We start from the raw sequence: 19922 nt of genomic DNA on the forward strand, positions 1-19922 counted from the left end.
CTGGCTTATTTAGTGGCATGTGCCTGCTGCCCGTTTGCTTTGCTTGTGCGCTCCACTCGCCGTCGTTACTGATCTGTGTTTCGCCTAATTTGTCGCGCATGCGCGCCCGGTACGCGTGAGTTCTTACCTACGGGCGTGCACACATGCCTTTGCACCTTTATGTTTATTGATGTCATTAAAAAGTAGTTACGCTGAGTGTTTAACAATATCTTCTTTTTTTTATATTTGTATTGATACTTGTGGCGTTTATGCAAATTTCTCAAAGCAACAATTATATACTGTTGAGCTAATGTGTGAATCTATGTTTATACATTAGAGTGTCTCACCATAAAAGTTGCGGTTTCCACAGGAATAATACAATTTGTTTTATGTAAATATGTATTTCTGAAAAAATATTAAAATTTACTTCACCTGGGCCTATTTGAAAAGACCTCCAAAAAATCGAGTTTTTTATAAATAAAATTATGCGGTTTTAAAATTAATATTATATTTTTTTTTATTACGTCAGGTGATAGAAAAATTTAAGCTTAAAAGGTCTGCATAAAAATGTTTGAACGTTTTATCAACGGCACCAAAATAAGAAGTTTTTTGGTGGTATTTTCAAATCAGTCCAGCTCGTGTAAATCTTTATATTTTTCCGAAATATTTTGACGGAAATCTTAAAGTATAACAAATTTTATAATTCCGATGCAAGAACAGCACCGATCTTTTTTTTTTGTATGGCGAGTGATGCACCCTAATGTCTATAACTACTTCCAACCCTGAGTTTTGTTTTCAAAGTTGTTTGAAATGGGTTTAGATCTTGTCAAAATTGCCCTTCATTGAAAATTAAATGCTTTGCACGTGATTTTTTCAGGACCGCTAAAATTTTTTTTCAGACTTTTCGTAATTTTTGTGAATTAAAAAAGTCCTGAAAAGCCTGAAAAAAATCTTGAGCAGTCCCTAAAAGATTTGAATTTTTTAAAAATTTTGGTTATTTTTAACTTCGGGACTTTTCTAGAACTTTTGCGCTTGATCTTTCTCGCAACTTTTCTCAATTATGCGTGTTTTATTTTTGGGTACCTTTCATAATTTTTTCGGGGTTTTTCGAGATTTTTTCGAACTTTTTCGGGACAATCTCCCATCCAAAAGTACATTTATATAGGTAGGTACTAAAGTTCGGAATATTTTCTAAATTCTTATATGACTTTTTGGGACTATTTTAAAAAAGTCCTGAAAAGCCTGAAAAAAATCGTGAGCAGTCCCTAAAAAATTTGAATTTTTCTAAAATTTTGGTTTTCTTTTTAACTTCGGGACTTTTCTTGAACTTTTGCACTTGATCTTTCTCGCAACTTTTACTTACTTTTTTTTATTTTAGTTTTGGGTACCTTTCATAATTTTTTCGGGGTTTTTCGAGATTTTTTCGAACTTTTCCGGGACAAAGTCCCATCCAAAAGTACATTTATATAGGTAGGTACTAAAGTTCGGAATATTTTCTAAATTCTTATAGGACTTTTTGGGACATTTTACCGTACTTTCTATAGGGATATTTGCCTTAGGTCGATCTGATGCGAAAGCTAAGTATTTTTTATTGCACCTTAGAGACAAAGACTTCTGACTGAAATACAACAACCGAGAGTCACATCCATAGAAGATTCGTCTTAAAGATCAGCCGCAAAGTAAGATTATTTCAGAACCAATCATGTTTATAGATTCCCCAATGTGATCAGTCGCGTTGGTTGTGTTAGAAAGGACGCAACGGTTCGCCCGCTTTAGAATAATCTGCTAAGCTTTTGAGATAATTGGAGATTCCGTTAATGTCGGACGGTTTAGAAGTTTTAAGCACTCACTTTGATAGCCTGACCGCGTTTTTGGGATACAGGCTTTATATGTAGAATGAGATGTATAATTGTAATTATGCAGGGAGAACTGCTATCTGCCATAGTAAATCTGCAATAGGTGTCTGGTTCGTCGCAACATAGAAAAGTAATAATTTTTTTCAAGCGTCTGTGAGATCACCATTTCGCAGTGAGGGAGCGGCATCTACGGAAAAAGACCATCGATATACAAAGTAAGCAGGATGGGTTTGGTATAAAATTTAGAAGCCAGTTGTGTCTCGATGAGTAAGTTAATGTGCTGGGAGAACTTACGGATGCCCGCCAAAATTCCACAAAATGATTGTGTTATCCCAACCTCAGCTACTTCAATTTTCGCTTCCACTGCTCTACCGGACTAAATATAAATGGACTTGCCGTTGCAGCTAAACATTGGCCCACATTTGACTATTGTCATAAGTAAAGCAAACAAAAATTTAAAGCGAGCGACCAAATGAACTCGCACTCAACGGCTGCTGATTGCTAGTCACTCGCTCTTTGATGTCGTCGTTACACACGAACCGCTAAAAAATGGACACACACACGAGTGTTCAAACCCATTGACATTTGTGGACATTATGAGCTTAATAAAGCCGCCAGCCGCTGAAACGTCATTGATACTTACTACACTAAGTAAAGCTTAATTGACGCGTTTCGAATCTGTGCCAGCCAGCCAGACAACCAACCAGTCAGCTAGCTAGCCACTCTAATCGCAGGCCGCGCGGCAAAGAAAATGCGGCGGCCGGTGAGCTTATTGAGGCGCGTAGCGGCGTGCTAATCGTTGTAACTGGAATCGAACCGGGCTGATTAGCAACGGCGAATAGCTGCGAACAGCTATGACAAAGGCCACAAGCGGTAGCTGTATAAAACCGCTTAACAGTTCGCAGCACCTGATACAAAACTTTTATTTTCAAAACATTTCTTATTCAGTCGGTATTCGCACACTCAGCAGAGCAGTTGTGCAGGTACTACATAGGAGTACTTAGTTTTAGCGTGTGGAAAAGTCAACGGACATCAGTAGCGAGTACGCGGCGTAAGCTGAAATCGACGACTCTACGCCAATAGTCGATGAGCTATAATCGACGGTGAATCGGTCAACGTGTATTTTTTTAATTTTTATTTTAGCCATTGTTTTCGTCATTACGTTCGCTACGCTGCAGCTAATCAGCCGCATATTCGCGCACCACGCCACATAGCCGCCTCTCCACACGCTGGTCAACTCCGCGCCGCGCCGCTTCGTGGACGTTTGAGGTTTTGTTTGGTTTTTATTTGGTCGCAGTCGTCATCGCCGTCGCCGTCGTTGTCGTGCACTGGTCGAGTTCAGTTCAGCTTTTCCGCAACACATTCGCGCCTTTTACGTGCTTTTTACGCGCAGTTTAGAGACTCATTTGTCGTTAGTCGCATTGTTGGGCGGCCGCGGTGATAATTATTCGTTTCAATTCAAGTGACATTTAACTTTATTTGTGGGTTGGTTTCTAACGATTTTTTTAAGAGTATTTCAGTTTATTTTGGAATTGGACAAATGTGTGTTTTTTTTTTTTTTGTTTGATTGTGAAACCACAACAGAAAAGTGCTCGTCTTTTGAGGGAGTCCATAATCGCCACGTTAATGCTATAGCAAAAGTTGTTAAGGCCAGACGCACGTACGTAACTGAAAATCCAGGCATTCCAAATTTGCGTGACTAAGCAAGATCTTATCAAATAATTGCGAAAATAAAAAAAATAAAACATATGACTTAAGTGTTGTTGGTAAAAAAAGACTACGAAGGATTTTGAAGTGATCGCCGATCGTCGAATTGATAACCTGCACTTTATGCGAAGTCATTTAGAGCAAATTAGTGCTGCTTAATTTGGAACTGTTTACCTTTCCAGCTGATTCTTACCAATGTTCGACCGTTAAATGCGAAATTCATTAAATTTACAAATTTATAGCTGGTGCGATTATTGTCGTACAAGTCGTTATTTAGTAGCTGGTTGGGAGTCTTGTCTCTTTTTTTCTTCTCTGTCTGTCGCACTTAATCGTTTTGTAATTAACGCAATGTACGTACAACTTTATTTATTTTTTGTTGTTTTGTATTTGCAAGTTTTTGAGTTTAGTGTTGCAATAAAATTAACAGCAAGCAGCTTCAGATTGGATATGTTTTCAAAGCAGCAACGAAAAACCCAGACCCACTTGCGTTGCGTGTTTGTATTTTAAATGCCCCATAAAGCACCCGGCTAAAATAGAAATACAAATTGCAAAATTCAAAAATACATACATATATGTACATACATGTGTAGAAGAAAATTTTGGGGACGTTTTTGAAAGAACTTCGCCTAAAATTTTTTACCCACTTCTGGATTTCGTGTTTTAATTTTTTGGTATTTTCTCAAAGAATTTAAACTCAAAGAATTTAAAAAAGTTTAGACAACTTTGAAAATATTCGAGTTTTACGTGCTTGAAAATTTTAGACATTTTTTGTCGTCTTAAAAAGTTTTTCATTTCTAAATTTTTTTGTTAACTTGAAATTTAGAGAAAGTTGTGGGAATTTTTTTAACAAATTTTAGATAGATATTTTTTACGGTTTAAAAAAAATTTCAAAGCTTTGTAAAAAGTTGGAAGTTTTTAACTAAATTTCTTATTCAAATTTAATTAAATAAAAAATGACATTTACCACGTTGCAGTTCTTTGAATTAAAATTTTGGAAAGAGAAGTAAAAAGAATTGGAATATTTCCCTAAAATTTTGTTTAAACTTTTTAAAATTTTTCGTACATGTACATAGTTAAAATGTTTTCAAACAATTTTTGTAACATGAAAAAATATTGTAACTTTGGAAAATATGTAACTTCGCAAAAATTTGTAACTGAAGACATTATGTAATGTTTGATCCTGATATATAAATCCTATTTTAACCGTTTAAATTTGATTTATATTTTTCCGAACAAATTTAACCGCTATTTTGTGATTAAAATTTGTATGACCAAAAATAATCGTTATTTTATGATTTTTAGTTTTTCGATTCAAAATAATCGTTATTTTTTATTATTTTTTAGATCATATTATAACAGATTTAATTATTTAGATCATAAAAGATTTAAAAATGATCAAAAAGTAAAAAATCTAAAATTACGGATATTTTTTATCAAAAAATAAATAAATAAAAATTACGATTTTGCAAAGGTCTAAAATTTAAAAACCTTGATATTTAATGGTTATTTTCGGTCCGTGAATTTGTTAGTTTTAATGTTTTCTTTTAAGTTTGAAATTTTTAAGAAGTGATATTCAAATTTTGTTAAAAAAAAATATTTTAGTTTGGACAAAATTTTTAAGAAAATTTGGCTTTTTTCACAAACGTTTTAATTTTTTTAGTATGTTTTATATTTCAGTTTGGTTAAAAATTAAAAAAAAAAATAATTGAAATTTTTGAACGGATTTTTTGATTCAATTTTACTGTTGAAATTAATGAATAATTTAGAAATCTTGCGCTCTATAATTAGACATTTCTGTGTTTTTAGGCTTAACTGCTCGAACTTAAAAATTTTCGCATAAAAATATTGTTGTTTCATTTTAATGCTTTCATGCTACTCAAAATAAAAAAATCGGAAATATTAAAAAAGGTTTTCCAATTAAAACAAGTTAATAAAAAATTAAATAATGAAAATATGTAAATTTGTTTTTTTTTACAGAACTACGAAATTCTCGAAATGTTAAATCGGGTTCTCCAATTCTTGGATATTTTTTCTAATTGCTTCGAAATTATCATTAAATTCTGATTTCTGATTTAATTTTTTATTCTCTTCTGATATTTTTTGTTCCAAAGATTATTATATTTTGCTTCTATATAAATATTTGGCGAGAATTTAAAGTTAAAGCATTAAATGTTTTACTTATGGCCGGATTCACAGTACTTAGTTAAACCAGTGTTAACTTAACCACAAACAGGAGGCCAACTATGAATTTATATTCATATAGTTAACTATGGAAATTCATATCGCCTAAAATATAATTCTAAAAATCAACACTTTTCTATACAAAGTTGAAATTCGTTCCAAAAAAAAAAAAAATAATTTCACAAGAGTTTAACTATGGGTGCATGCTGGATTAAACTTTTGTTAACTAACTGAGCATTGTGCATATCAAAATCGTTAGTTAAACTCTTGTCAGTGGTTAACCACGCACTGCTAATTTGGTCCTTAGATACACAATAGTTTCAAATCTTTTAAAAAACATTTTGGAGGACTCCCTGAAATTCGAAAAATCGGTTAACTCAACACTCGAAAATATTTTTGCCATAAAAATTGATTTATTTTAATTTGAATTTGTCATGCTTCAAAGTCCTTTCTTAAAATTTTTGAAATACGAGCATTTTTAATTTTTATAAAAATGTCGGTATCTAAATTTTAGTATCAAACAACATACACGCACATAAATCTATGAACATATTAATTCCCTACTAATGACGTCCACTAGCAGCAGCTGGCGGTGTTTCGAGTAGCAGTTATTAATTATGTCATATGTATAGCCATTTTCTATCGATCTTCCAATCTAGAACAGCTGTGTTGGCTCTCAGACTGTGACACACACACAAATTTTATTCGTTTCTTTGGCCACTCGAGTGTAAATTTTGGCCAACATGCATTTGGTATGTAACTATGTAAACCTTCTCCTATCAACTGATATCTTGGCTTTCGTTTGTGTTTCGCTACCAGCGCCTTCCAATAATTCAAGCCTCAGTGCTGTTGGCACTAAAGCAAATTTCGTCGATGGTATTGTTGTTCACGTAAGTCAGCAGCTCTTCTTGGCAGTTTTTTTATACCCGAGCGCACTTGTGCACAAGGGTATATTAATTTTGTTCACATAACGGTTGTTTGTAACAGCCAAAACGAATCGAGATAGATATAGACAAATGTATACATAAATGATCAGGATGAAAAAAGAAATCGATTAAGCCATGTCTGTCTGTCCGTCCGTCTGTCCGTCTGTCCGTCCGTCCGTGTACACGATAACTCGAGCAAAAATTGAGATATCTCAACGAAATTTGGTATGTATTTTGTATGTAGGTAGGTTGGTATTGAAAATGGGCGAAATCGGACTTTAACCACGCCCACTTCCCATATAACGGTAATTTCCAGAAATACGAAAACTGCGAAATTTTAGTAACTACTGAAGATAATTCACTCAAAATTGATATTTACAATAATTTTTAGACGAAAAATAAGAATATTATAAATTTTTGGAAAATGGGCGTAGCCACGCCCACTTATGGTTACATGTGTATATCTTGGTAACCGCTGCACCAATTTCTTCCAAACTTGGTACAGTTGTTGGCCTTCGCACAACATACCAAATGGCCGAAAATTTTTAAAATCGCTCAATAACCACGCCTACTTCCCATATAACGGTAATTTTCAGAAATACGAAAACTGCGATATTTTAGTAACTACTGGAGATTATTCACTCAAAATTGATATTTACAATAATTTTTAGACGAAAAATAACAACGGTAATTTTCAGAAATACGAAAACTGCGATATTTTAGTAACTACTGGAGATTATTCACTCAAAATTGATATTTACAATAATTTTTAGACAAAAAATAAGAATATTATAAATTTTTGGAAAATGGGCGTAGCCACGCCCACTTATGGTTACATGTGTATATCTTGGTAACCGCTGCACCGATTTCTTCCAAACTTGGCACAGTTGTTGGCCTTGGTACAGCATAAAAAATCGCCGAATATTTGGCTGACTTCCAAAACGTCAATTGCTTTGCATACGTACAAAGTATAAGAATCCATAACGTCGAACTACAAAATATTGACAATGTATACTGTTCCAAAACGCAGCCGAAAAGTTATCGAAACGCATCGCTGGAGCAATCAGCGCATCAGAAACAAAGTTGATGCTTCGTTTGTTATTGGTTAGCATTGGTGTTTTAGAAATGGAAAATTCAGAAAAATTGTTCATTGCTATATTGAATATTTAAAATATGCAATGTATATGGTTGCAATGTGTCGCAACTCTGCATATACAAACAGTTTGACTACCGCAGTATAACAGTTTCCAAACATTGTATTGATACGTTTTGGAAGTCAGCCTTTTTTAAAATCGGACAATCACTACGCCCACATCCCATATAACGGTAATTTAGAGAACTACAAAATATTCGATAAATCAGTAAATATTGAAGCTAATTTATTCAAAATTGATGCTTGCAACAATTCTTTACCAAGAAATACTTTTATGGTAAAATTTTGGAAAATGGGCATGGCACCGCCCACTTATGATCACATATAAGTATATCGGTAACCGTTCTACCAACTTGTACCAAACTTGGTGTGGTTATTGTGCTTGCCAGATATGAGCAAAACGTTGAAAATTATTGAAATCGGACTAAAATAACGGCCGCTTCTCATATAACGGTAAATTTCAGAAATGCTTGACCCTTCAATATTTCGAAATTGAAGGACGCTAATTTACTCAAAATTGATATACCCGGGCTTACCATCTAGCGGAAGGTTTCGGAAAGGTGAAAAAACATATATTTAATACTTGCGCCGGGTATTTAATGTTCGGCTCCGCCCGAACTTAGACTTTCTTACTTGTTTTGTTTTTATTATTTGCAAACGGCAGCGATCGAGGCGCGCGTTTTGCGTGTTAACCTACTCCCAATTAATTGGGCTTGCGCTTCGCTGATTTTTTGGATGTTTTAGTTTAGCAATTTTCTTTTGCACATTTTTTTTTGTGTGCTAGCAAACAGCTCTCAATTGGCCACTTAATTGTTGTCCAACTTTTTTTAAGCGATTTTTTGCATTTTTCGTCAAAAGTTTCTCTCAGTCAGTATTTGCCTACACTCTTGACTTACGATAACCTTGTTCGCATTTAAATTTCATTTTTCACCCATTATAACAGCAGTTATTCAAGTCTTCCGCTTTTTGTGTGAACTTGTTTGCCTTTGACACTTCACTGATGATCGCAATCACTTCGTGTGCTTGCTTTGTTTTTAAACGTACATACGGTATGTATTTATGTACATAGTTTTATTATGCTTAGTTAGTCAAATTCAGTTGGATTACCTTTGTTACATAATTCGTTTTAATTGCGATAAAACGATCGTTAATTCAGTTGGCCTTTGTCGCTGAGCTAGTTAGCCAGTTTATGGTTAATTAACTTTTATATAACAACATTAATTGGCTGGCATTCGCATGCCAAGGGTAAGAGACTTTTTTGGTGTTCATCGTCTTCATAAAATGTTTTCTTTTGTCCCCGAAAAGTAGGCCTCCTAGAAATCTAAAGCGTTAAACAGGCGCCCTCAGGTATTTTTAATTTCTCAAGCAAAACATGCTAAAGGAAGGTCCAAATTTGCCAGCCAAATGATCCACAGTTAAACGCCTCGTTATTGTTTTCTTCATTAGATAAATATGTGGTCGACTTCAAGAGCTTTAGAAAGCTCCAACAATTTTTTTTTCACAAGGTGTGCGCCAAATACAAGATGATAACAGTTGGCTAAATTAGTTCACCTGCTGTTCTAGGTAACCCTAGCTTCTTCTTCAACTTATTTATAAGTACAGAAGCCTCGGAGGAGCTTACATACTGAGAATCGATTACTTGAAACCAATTTTGGGAAGCCTCGTTTTCCTCAACCCTACCAATCGAGTTGCAGATCTCCAACACTGTGGAACATTCTCACCGCGACTCTCGAAGCGCTACTAAATATATCCTCTCCGCATTTAAATCAAAATAGAGGCTATACGAAACCATTTTCAGGAAAGACTTCGCTTATTGACAATGCATTTCGTAGTATAACTACACGCAAACTGTAATGTAGGGGTCTGTGGTATACTACTTAGAAGGCTCCTTTTCACTTTAAAGCTAAGATTCACGCCATTGCACTATACATGTCTGTGAGAGTGTGCTGAAAGTGGCCCAGTAGAAAACAAAACAACATATTTACATATACATACATACTCAGGAAGCAAGCTGGCTATCCTGCCTTCAAAGCACACTAGGCCACTTAAAAGCTGGTGTGGGATCGGCTTCCGTTCTTAACACACATCTCATCTAGGAACCCATTATATTTATTCTGAAAAATAAAGACGCTGCACAGGATTACTTCATCGGTCTGCCGTGGAAGTAGATGTAAAAGGAAACGTAACTAGGCAAATACGGAGGGTAATTCAAAAGCTGAAATCTTTAACCCTTAAATAAAAAGAAACACTACGAGTCTCGGCAAAACAATTGTTACATGTTGTTGTTTTCACCGAACAGTGCAGGTTCTGTCATGAGTAACAGTAAACAGCAGTGCTAATTATGTGCCACGTTGAAGCTTTTACTACATAGGCCTAGACTTTGCTTCCTAGGATCCACGTACCTACAAGTGTATGATCAAAATATCATTGAGCCAATTGAAATCACGTGGTTCCCTAATGATACCTTGTTCAAAGAAGACCTGTAACCAAATAGAGGTTTGATGCAATAGATCATTCCTGGTTGCGATAAGTAGGTGACCTGCTTCCTTCTCTATTTAATAACCTGTTTTTATGCATTTCAAGTCACTTGGGCCTCTATCGTTTCTTGGTGGTTTACAACGAGGGAAATTTTCTCATCTTTCCTAGCTGTATTACCATGTTGATTGCCTAGATCTTGCTTTAAAAAAACTCCGGGAGAGCTGTGAGAATTTTGGCAGAATTGATGCTGACCATAATTTAAATGCAAAATTCTTTAGCTCTTGAAATAAAATCAGAACTCTATTCATTGCTCTCAGCAAAAAATTTAGAACGAAAAATGCACTGAAGATAACACAACTTCGTACTCAGTTTGCTGCTATCGAATGGGGAGTTGAAATTGCGATACGATTCTCAATGTGGCCATACAAGAAACAGTCACCTGAAAATACGTATGAATCTTAATTTGGGATGAGCAAACCGTTTGTGCAATTTTTATAATTTTTCTGCAAAGTCTGAAATTTGGAGTTATATTGTATTTGTTAGATAAAGAGCTGTACTTTTCTTTAAAAATAATGAATTTTAAACAAACAAAATATAAATAGTTAAAACTGTTCAAACTGTCGCTGGCTGTATATGTATATGTTACATACACACATCCCCATCTCTGAATATCCACGGGCGTAGAGGACAACGTTTACTTGGCGGTTATAAAATTGATGATTGATGATATCTTATTTTTATATGTATAGCTTTTTTGAGATCTCATCCTAAATCCTAATTCTTTATATTGCTACCTCAATACATATAGATATGTTCCTTCGGTTTTTAAAAATTTATAATTTTTTGGAAATTTTTAAAATATAATTTAAAATTTTTGAATTCGAGAGCAAGGATCACAGATGATAAAAAATAATCAAAATTTCTAAAATTTGAAAATTTAAATTCTTCGAAAAACTTTACTTAATTCAGTTATAGGTATCTAAAAGGCCTCTATTTGTCCTTTATAGCTAAGCCTGCGCGCTTCTCTATTAAAATATGCACACCATTCACTACATGGTGGCATGGTGTACTATTTACATATGTTAAGTTTTTTAAGTGCAAAGTGCCTTAATTGACCGTAGCAAATTTCAATTTGTTTACGTATTTTTATTTCTTTGTTCTCCACAAGACACATGTTTATATTGGCTTCTTCTCGCCTGCGGTATAATTCATAATCTACTTATCTATGTTTGACTCGAAAATTTATCTCATTTTTAACGCCCTATTCTTTGCTCAAATTCACGGTTTTGTTGTGCTTCTTTCTTTTCACTGATAACAAAAAAGTTGGCGGTAGCACTCGCATTCGGTTAGCAGCCTACAAGATACTGTAGAGGTAGAGGTAATTGACCTGAGCGTGGTTAATTATATAAAATGGTTTATCTTAATTGCTTAAATGCACTTCCGTGCTCTGAGAAATATGTACCTTAAAACGCCACATAACCAGTATGGGAAAACGTAACTAAAAGTGAAACTGTATTTGACCAGCTAATTAGAGCGTTAAACAAGCTCGCTTATGGATATCTATTTTTTTTTTTATAAATATGTACATATATAATATAAGTGCCAATGAACCAAGCGAGAAGCCAATGCCAGACAAGTTTCTAGCTGCAAATTAATTAGCGGACATGATATTTAGTTATGATTTGCATTATCAATCTGTACATAGAGTAGATAGTGGTTTATATGTACATAGGCATGTAGTTGTGTGTCTTGTTGGCATTTATGGCAGTTTGGTAGCGGCTACCGGAACGGGTCATATGTATGTACGATTTAATTTGTGCTAAATACATACAGTGACTCAAACAATCGTTAATATGTTAATTTTTATATTATTCACAATGCTTAAATTTTTTTTTTAAATTATTTTTTATAAAAAAAAATATTGTTTTATGTGTTAAAAAAGCACATAAATCATAGTTTAAAACCTTATGTAAAATTAGTATTAATATAAGTACATATGTAGAAAATAAAAAGATCTAAAAAGTTTTCCTCACAATTTCAAACTTTATATGTAGATTTTTATATAATTTTAGGGTATGCAGTTTTATAAATCACAAAGTATGTTTGAAGCAGTTAAGAATTCGCGTTGTTTTTTTTTTATTTTTTGTTTGCCACACAACAAAAAAATGTATTTATATGGGTATGCAAAAAAGTGCAAAATTGCCTACAGCAAAAAACAAATATATATTTAAAAGGCATCACTAATTTTTAGCCGCTTGAAACTTGCACTTTATTATACTAAAATTTAATTGGCTAAAAAACTGCATATCTCAAAGTTTTATGAGAATTTGTTGAATTTTTCCAAATTTTGTATAAATTTTGAAACCGATATGGTTTTGGTTATGGCCTAAATAGTATTTTTATAAATACCAACGAAAAAATTTTAATTTAAAAAAAAATTGCGAGTTCTATGAAAAAAATCAAGATGTGAACATTTGTTTGACCCACTGTATGTGCATTTTTGCTGGTAGATAAATTGATGTCATTACGAAACTCCGCTCGTTTGGCGTGAATTGATTTATACTTGACATCGATTTTCGAAATACATACATATATACACTTTAATGGCGGTAAATATGGAATGAAAATTTTATTTGATAAACGAACAAAGTTTCTAAGTCTCAGGCTCGTAGGGAAATCGATTTTGATTCTATTGCACTGACATAAAATTGAATTAGTATGTATGTACTATACATTAGGGTGGTAACAAAAAAATATAAACATTAAAATGTTGGGCTCTCACCCTCTATATAATATATAATAAACTGCATATAAATGCACATTTCAAACTTTGTACAAAACTTACAAAAATTCTACACATTTCCACTAAAATTTAAAACTTTTTATTCAGATTTTTTAGAAAAATTTCAGGTATGCAGTTTTATAGTTCAATGGGATGAGGATACAAATTACCGTCGATATTTTAGATTTTTTTTCTCGCATTTAAACGCAAAATTTTATAAAATTTTGATTCTGAGCAGCCAACTCGGCGAGTTTGTGAATTTATATAAAAAAGTTTCATATATATGTGTGTCGAATTTATAAGTTTTCAAGTAAAATTTTTTTAGAATTTTTGCGATTTAACGAAACGTAAATGTTTCCAAACACTGGTGGCGACACGTAATTTTTTCAACTTTGAAATTTTGATAGAAGTCTTAATTCAAAATTTATATATTGACATTTTATAAGGACCACCCGTATGTATATATACTACAAACATATACATATGTATACTATAAATCAAATTACAAGCTAGCACAACTATTATTATTTTATAGTAAAACTAATAATTTCCGTTACACTTGCAAGTACAATTTTGAATTCACCATGAAAACAAGCTAATCGCCTTAAACTTGTTAACACTTTCCGCTTTAATGCAAATCAATAACACATTTCCTGCAATGTTTTATTAATTTAAAAATAAATATCAGTGTTATTGTTCATATATATATACCAATTTTCCTTGCCGCTTAGCCGCACTATGCATACTAAAATATTTTTTCGTTTACCCCAATGTCTATTAGACTAGTTTATTGCCGGAACTAAATAATATTCAAACCATAGTTTTATATAAACCATTTTTTCATCTATAAACTATTATAAGCTATTCAAAATTGGTATGGAAATAATTATTTTCCGCGTACTTGTACTTAATATCAACAATATAACTTTAGACAATGACTATATTTAAATTTATGGCTCTCCAAAACACAAAATATCAACTAACGCGCACAATGACTTAGCCGTGATCGATATACTCACATATCTATACAGAATAAAAAAAACATGAGTCGAGTAAAAAAAAAAAAAAGAATCGTTAGTATATGCTATAAATTCAGACTATTGCTTGTCTAACAACACTATACATGGAATAAAATCATAAATAAATATCGGTTAAACCGTCTAATTTGTGTGCTTATCTACGCCTAATTAAGTACACTTGCGAGCATTTTAATGAGTTTTATTGCATGTGCTTCACTTTTATTCGTATTTACGTACATCAGTTATTCACTTCAATTGTAGACAGGTGATTCTGTACTTGGTTCAAGCGTACGAAATCCATGGATTTTGCGTAGAATTGTTTGACATCGTTGGATGTTTTCATGCTATTTAAAAGTTCGGGCTTGATGAGAGATGACAGCTGTTCTTCGGACTGATGTTATTGGTGTGTCCCAATACGCGAATACTCTTTGTATGTTTTCTTTGTCCTCCTGCACCGCTAGACCAACAATTTCTACTTTTTCTGTAATCTTGAAAATGCTGAGCTGACAGCCCTGGAGTTGAAGCCAACGGTGCCAATATCGATTTGAATACGCCAATAGCATCTAACCAATTTATTCCGTATATTATTGGTTTATTCGAAAGAGAAAACATTACCATCATCGGCTGGCTTCGCAGTAGCGCATTTTGTTGGTCCAGTTTTTCAAAACCTATCTATCTCACGAATGGCTTGCTCGTTATTCGCTTTAAAGGCATGAATCATTAATGAATTATTCGGTCCTTCACGGCACCCCACAAAACGGCGTCAAATCGCAGCTCCAAGGTGGCCAACTGACGTCGGCGAGACGGCTGATGACGCATTTACCGAAATTAGCGCGCAAAAGATCGATTGTGGCATGGGCTGTGTGGCATGGCCATCCTGCTAAAACCAAATATCGACTGAGACCATGTCTTCAATTTCTGATCGCGTAAAAATCGTTTATCATGCCTCTGTAGCGCTTCCAGCAGCATTATCAAAAGAAAATTTGAAATAATGCCGCCTCTTCAAAATCCGCACTCTTTGAGGATACATTGGCCTCTCGGCGTTTTCCGATTCCCAAATATGGCACTTTTGCTTGTTAGCATAGCCACCGAGATGAAAATGCGCTTTGTCAAAAACAAAAAACTATTTTGGAAATAAGTTTGCGATATTTTTTTGTTCAAGCGAAAAGCGATTCATTTCGTTCCGCGGAGATATGGTACTGAGTTGCTGTCAAGATTTCTAGAGCAAAAGAGCTGGTGACTGTCAAAATAGCATATGATAAAAAAACGCTATAGGAACCACATAAGATTGAAAGAGCCGGGCGAAAATGAGTAGTCTTGTCTAAAACTCCATCTGGACTTAAACGTCGTGAAGAGGGTCTTCACAATTTGGACGGAGCTACATATAAGTTTTGTTCAAAGTCACTCCACATAGCCGTTTTTATTTTGCGGGCATACCAAACTTAGATATGGCGTCGTAGAGACAGAGGATTTTCGACTCTTGAAGCGTCATTGATAAGGCCCTATCAAAATCGGCAAAAGATGTTAAAAAGCAACGCTATAGCCTTTGGTAAAAAATTCCAACGCTTTGCACAATTTTGGCGATGAAACTCTTTCAGCTTTAGCAGTCGTAGGACCCTGACTAGCATGCCATTCACTCTTTCAACTCTGCTTTGATGTCCACCAAACTGTGACGCCGTAAAATAAAATACATAGGTCATGCGACTAGTGTATATAGTCCAGTGTCCAGTGCACTATGTGAGGTTTGAGACTCCATTTCTTATCTATACCTGTTTTGCAGGCGTAGAGGCTCTTCAACCTTGCGCTGCCACGTCAGTCTGTTGATCAAAATGACGTCCAGGTATTTCGCTTAATTTGACAGAATAGCGCTTGGAAGTTGAAATAACGAGATTTATGTTCTCCTTGAAAAGAGAACCATGACTTGTTGTTGTCGGACCAGGCTGCCCCGAAACTTAACGCATTCTGCAACTTAAAATGTACTTGTTACAAAATTTTAGCTGTTTTTTTTTTTGGTTTTTAATTGTTAACTTATCATGCGTAACCTTTCACCTTAACCTGAAAATAATAAATAAGTTTCTTTTTTCATCGTTTTGTTAACTTATCTTTGTCGTTCTTTGCATGGCTCGCCAACCATTACTTACTATTTGCATTTCTTGTTAACACCATTAAAAATTTATTAGCATTCATATGGTTGACTGCGTGTTGGATTAAATGACACCAAAGCACACTATGTACGTACATATGTATATAAGTAAAAATGCTGATCGATATCTCTATAATTATGCATAGTTACATATTTTTGTGTACAACGAAGTTTGCTCCTATTGTTATTTATTTAGTGCTTTGTGTGTGTGTTTTTTTTTTTTGGTACGTCGATGTCCACATTTTCGGCCACGTGCTACATCGCTGCCGCTTGCCCTTTAATGTTATTTAAGCATGAACAATTTTTTTGTTTTTGTAATTTTTTCCAATTTTTATTGCATCAGTCGCTTTCAATTTGCCACTTCAAAGGCTTTTCCCGTATTTTGATGAATCTTTTAATTTTTTACGCATATTTATGTTGTGATGCGTTATTATTTGTTTTCGCTTTCGCTTTAGGTTTTGTTTTTTTGTTTTAGTTTCCGTTTGGTTTTAAACAGATCAAGGTTAAGTTATTACACATTTTTATAAACTCACATACAGATTCGTTTTAAATTTTTTTGCCTAAATTTTTTTACTTGCTATACATATGTAAGTGGGATTACTTAATCGCGTCTTCACCTGCCTGAGTGGCAGTGACAGCGACAGCGATAGCGGCATCAACGTCATCAACAGCATTCCGACGAAAACTTTTCCGTCAAACAAAAATTCACTTTGTAATTACTCGATATTTACAAATACATAGATTCACATATGTAAGTATGTACAGCACTTGTTGCTTTTGGCTCTCGTTCCAATGCCCTTCTTTCTTGAATCTGCCTTTAAAAGTTTCCACATGATAAGCTTACATATATGTACATATAAGTATGTACACTAGACCGTACCATCTTACAAGGAAACAAAAAAATGTTCGCCGTACACTTCCTGATTCTTGAAGTATTTTTACAAGACAATTTCGATATTTTTTTTTTGGCCAAACCTACTGGTTGCCTTTTAACAAAAAAAATATTTCTAAAATGGTTGCACTTCAATAATCAAAATAGTTCCTTAGAAAAAGTTTAATGATTTTTGATGAGCTTTAATTTGCTGACGTTAGGGTGGTACTTTAGGCTGGTAGGAACTGAGATCTGGTGGGTAAGTAGTAGAACGAGATACTTGAGGTCAATGAACTCTAGAACAAAATAGTTATCTCCTCGAGACAAGAACATCGATATATCATACTTAAAGTTCCGACTGTAAATGCCTAAGTTCGGACAAAAAATTTACGTTCGGCCAAAAAGATTTAAAATTTTCAAAATTTCCTTGCAAAAACACTTCAGAGGTGTAGGGCGCAATTTTTTTCCGGTAAGGTATAATGTAGGCGTATGTACATTAGGGTGCATCACTCCATATAAAAAAACTACATACAATTTGTTACAATTTAAGATTTACTTGAGCTGAACCAATTTAAAAATACCTCCTAAAATCCAATTTTTTTCGTCCGTTGATAAAATGTTCAAACGTTTTTATGCAGACATCTTAAGCTTAAGCTAAGCTATTATATGAGGCGATTTTTAGAAAAAAAAAAACAATTTTTGAAAACTTATTTTGTTTATAAAAACTCGATTTTTGGCCCGCCCATGTAAATATATATAATTTCGGTTGAAAAACCGCAATGTTTTTAGTGAGACATCCTAATGTACATATGTATGCATATACATACTCTTTTTTATTCCTCTGTTGCACTTTCAATCCTTGGCTTCCTCATTTCAACTTCTGACAGCTGTTGGCATCTGTATGACACATTTGTGTTGCCAATTCATGGCTCTCAAGCTGTTGCTTGTGCTGTTGCTGTTACAGTTGCCCGTTTTATTGTCGTCTGGAATGTGGCACATACTCGGCGTCTGTATGCAACATAATTCGCATTTCAAGTTTTTGTTTATCGCTTTTACTTTCATATTTATGCATAGTGTTGTGCCTTTGGCTTTTGTAAACCACTTTTTTCATAGTTGTTGGATTCCTTTGCTTTTCAGTATAATTACCTTCTTAGATGGTTTTAAACTTTTGCATTTTTTCTTGGCATTGGATAACTATGCTTTAAGTCATCTGTGCATACATTCACAGTTATTTAATTTTTGTGTTTAATGCGGTTGTGACGTTCTTACATAAATAGGGGAAGGCTGACGACTTTGTTAGATGTTCGGCTAGGTTAGGAGATCGTTCAATATCTTCTCGTGGATACATAGTTGTCCATAGGAGTGCCCTCTGAGTTCAAGCTCCGCTCCATTTCTGTCGGTTCTAGGGAACGCTAAGCCGACAATCCCCGATTTCACTGATTTGGATCCTAATGGCTCTCGACGAGGTAAATGGGTTTTACGGCTGTAATCGCGCTGCAGAAATATTCTGCAGGAATGATTGGCTAAGTGTCTTTAGCCAAACGAAGGCCGGCGTGCTCTAGAGAGTTCGTATGTATTTTGCTTGCTAATTCCTAACATAACCCTGGTTTTAAAAGGGTCTTACTTATTCCATATCTGTCTTGTAACGCTATACGATCATGCACAGCTTGTCGATGGTTCTGTTTTCTGTTTATCATGGCATATTTCGGGCAGAACCGCTTTTTTTAAATTCTGCCAAGTACTTAAAATTGTTAAATTGTTGATGACATTTAAGTAGGGTTCAATCGATACCACTAAGGTATCACTCTAATGAGTACTTTTACTCAAAAGACTGAAAGTATCGATACCTACTCAGTATCGGCAAAGTATCGAGTACTTACTTGAATTGTTTTCATCTTCTCTTTCGAGAGATACTTCCCTTTTTTGTTGTAAAAGGTCGTATGATTACGTCTTATCATGGTTTAAATCATTGTATGTCAAAATCAAATAAAAAGCCAATAAAGTTACAGGTATAGAAAACGTATATATTTAAGTTATTTAGTAAGAATACAAAATAATTATTAATTAATATTTGTGGTACATTACCAAGGAACAGTATTGGTTATGATTTTTTCAGTCATATGAGTGTATAGGTTACCCAATATGGATAAGTTTCGAATTTTTATTTTTGTTTTTATTTTCAAATTAGTTTTATTCACTTTTTTTATAAATAATATACTTCATTCCATAACAAAAACCTTGTTAATCCAAGTTTAAAACTTTGTACAAAAATTAAAAGCAAATCAACAAAGTTTCATCAAAGAACTTCAATTATAAGAAGGGACCACTTGTGCCTTCTCTTTTGCGCTAGTACGTTTTCATCAAAGTTCCACACTTTTTATTCTGAATAAAAAGTGTTTAGTTTTGGTGAAACTTTGATTATCTTTTAATTTTTGTACAAAATTTGAAACTTGGATTTACGTGGTTTTTGTCATAGAATGAACTATATTTTTTATAAAAAAAGTAACTAAAATTAATTTGAAAATAAAAATAAAAATCCGACACTTATCCATAAGGTCACCCCTATAAGTATACAGCGCATCATTTACAAACTATTTATGAAAAAAAATTGTATTGTTTTTTTTGGTACACTACCGAGGAACAATATCAGTTATAATTACATACGATATGACTTCATATAAGTATATTATTCACAAAATATTTATTAAAAAAATAGCTTTTGGGGCACACTGCCAAGAAACAACCTTTCTAAATGCTTTCCAGACAAGCGATTTCTACTTTCTCTACTACATGACCGCACTTTTCGCGAAAACTCTAATAACGGGCG

The 19922-nt window shown here is 33.9% G+C and overlaps 1 protein-coding gene across 5 annotated transcripts in view; it reads left to right on the forward strand.

Annotated features, from left to right (window-relative positions):
• Positions 1 to 19922, forward strand: part of LOC118744666 (NAD kinase) — a 62285-nt gene that overhangs the window by 10026 nt on the left and 32337 nt on the right. For 2 of the 5 annotated variants that reach the window (XM_036477835.1, XM_036477837.1), the window contains exon 1: positions 2765 to 3316. The exons of 2 other annotated variants lie outside the window; for them this stretch is intronic. The gene's annotated coding sequence lies outside the window, so the exon portion shown is untranslated. Of the gene's footprint in view, positions 1 to 2764; positions 3321 to 19922 lie in introns of those variants that run through there. One more of the 5 variants, XM_036477836.1, reaches the window with a different exon arrangement.

The sequence above is a fragment of the Rhagoletis pomonella genome, unplaced genomic scaffold, assembly GCF_013731165.1.
Source record: "Rhagoletis pomonella isolate Grant_MI unplaced genomic scaffold, Rhpom_1.0 Rhpom_scaffold_00008, whole genome shotgun sequence".
Lineage (NCBI taxonomy): Eukaryota > Metazoa > Arthropoda > Insecta > Diptera > Tephritidae > Rhagoletis > Rhagoletis pomonella.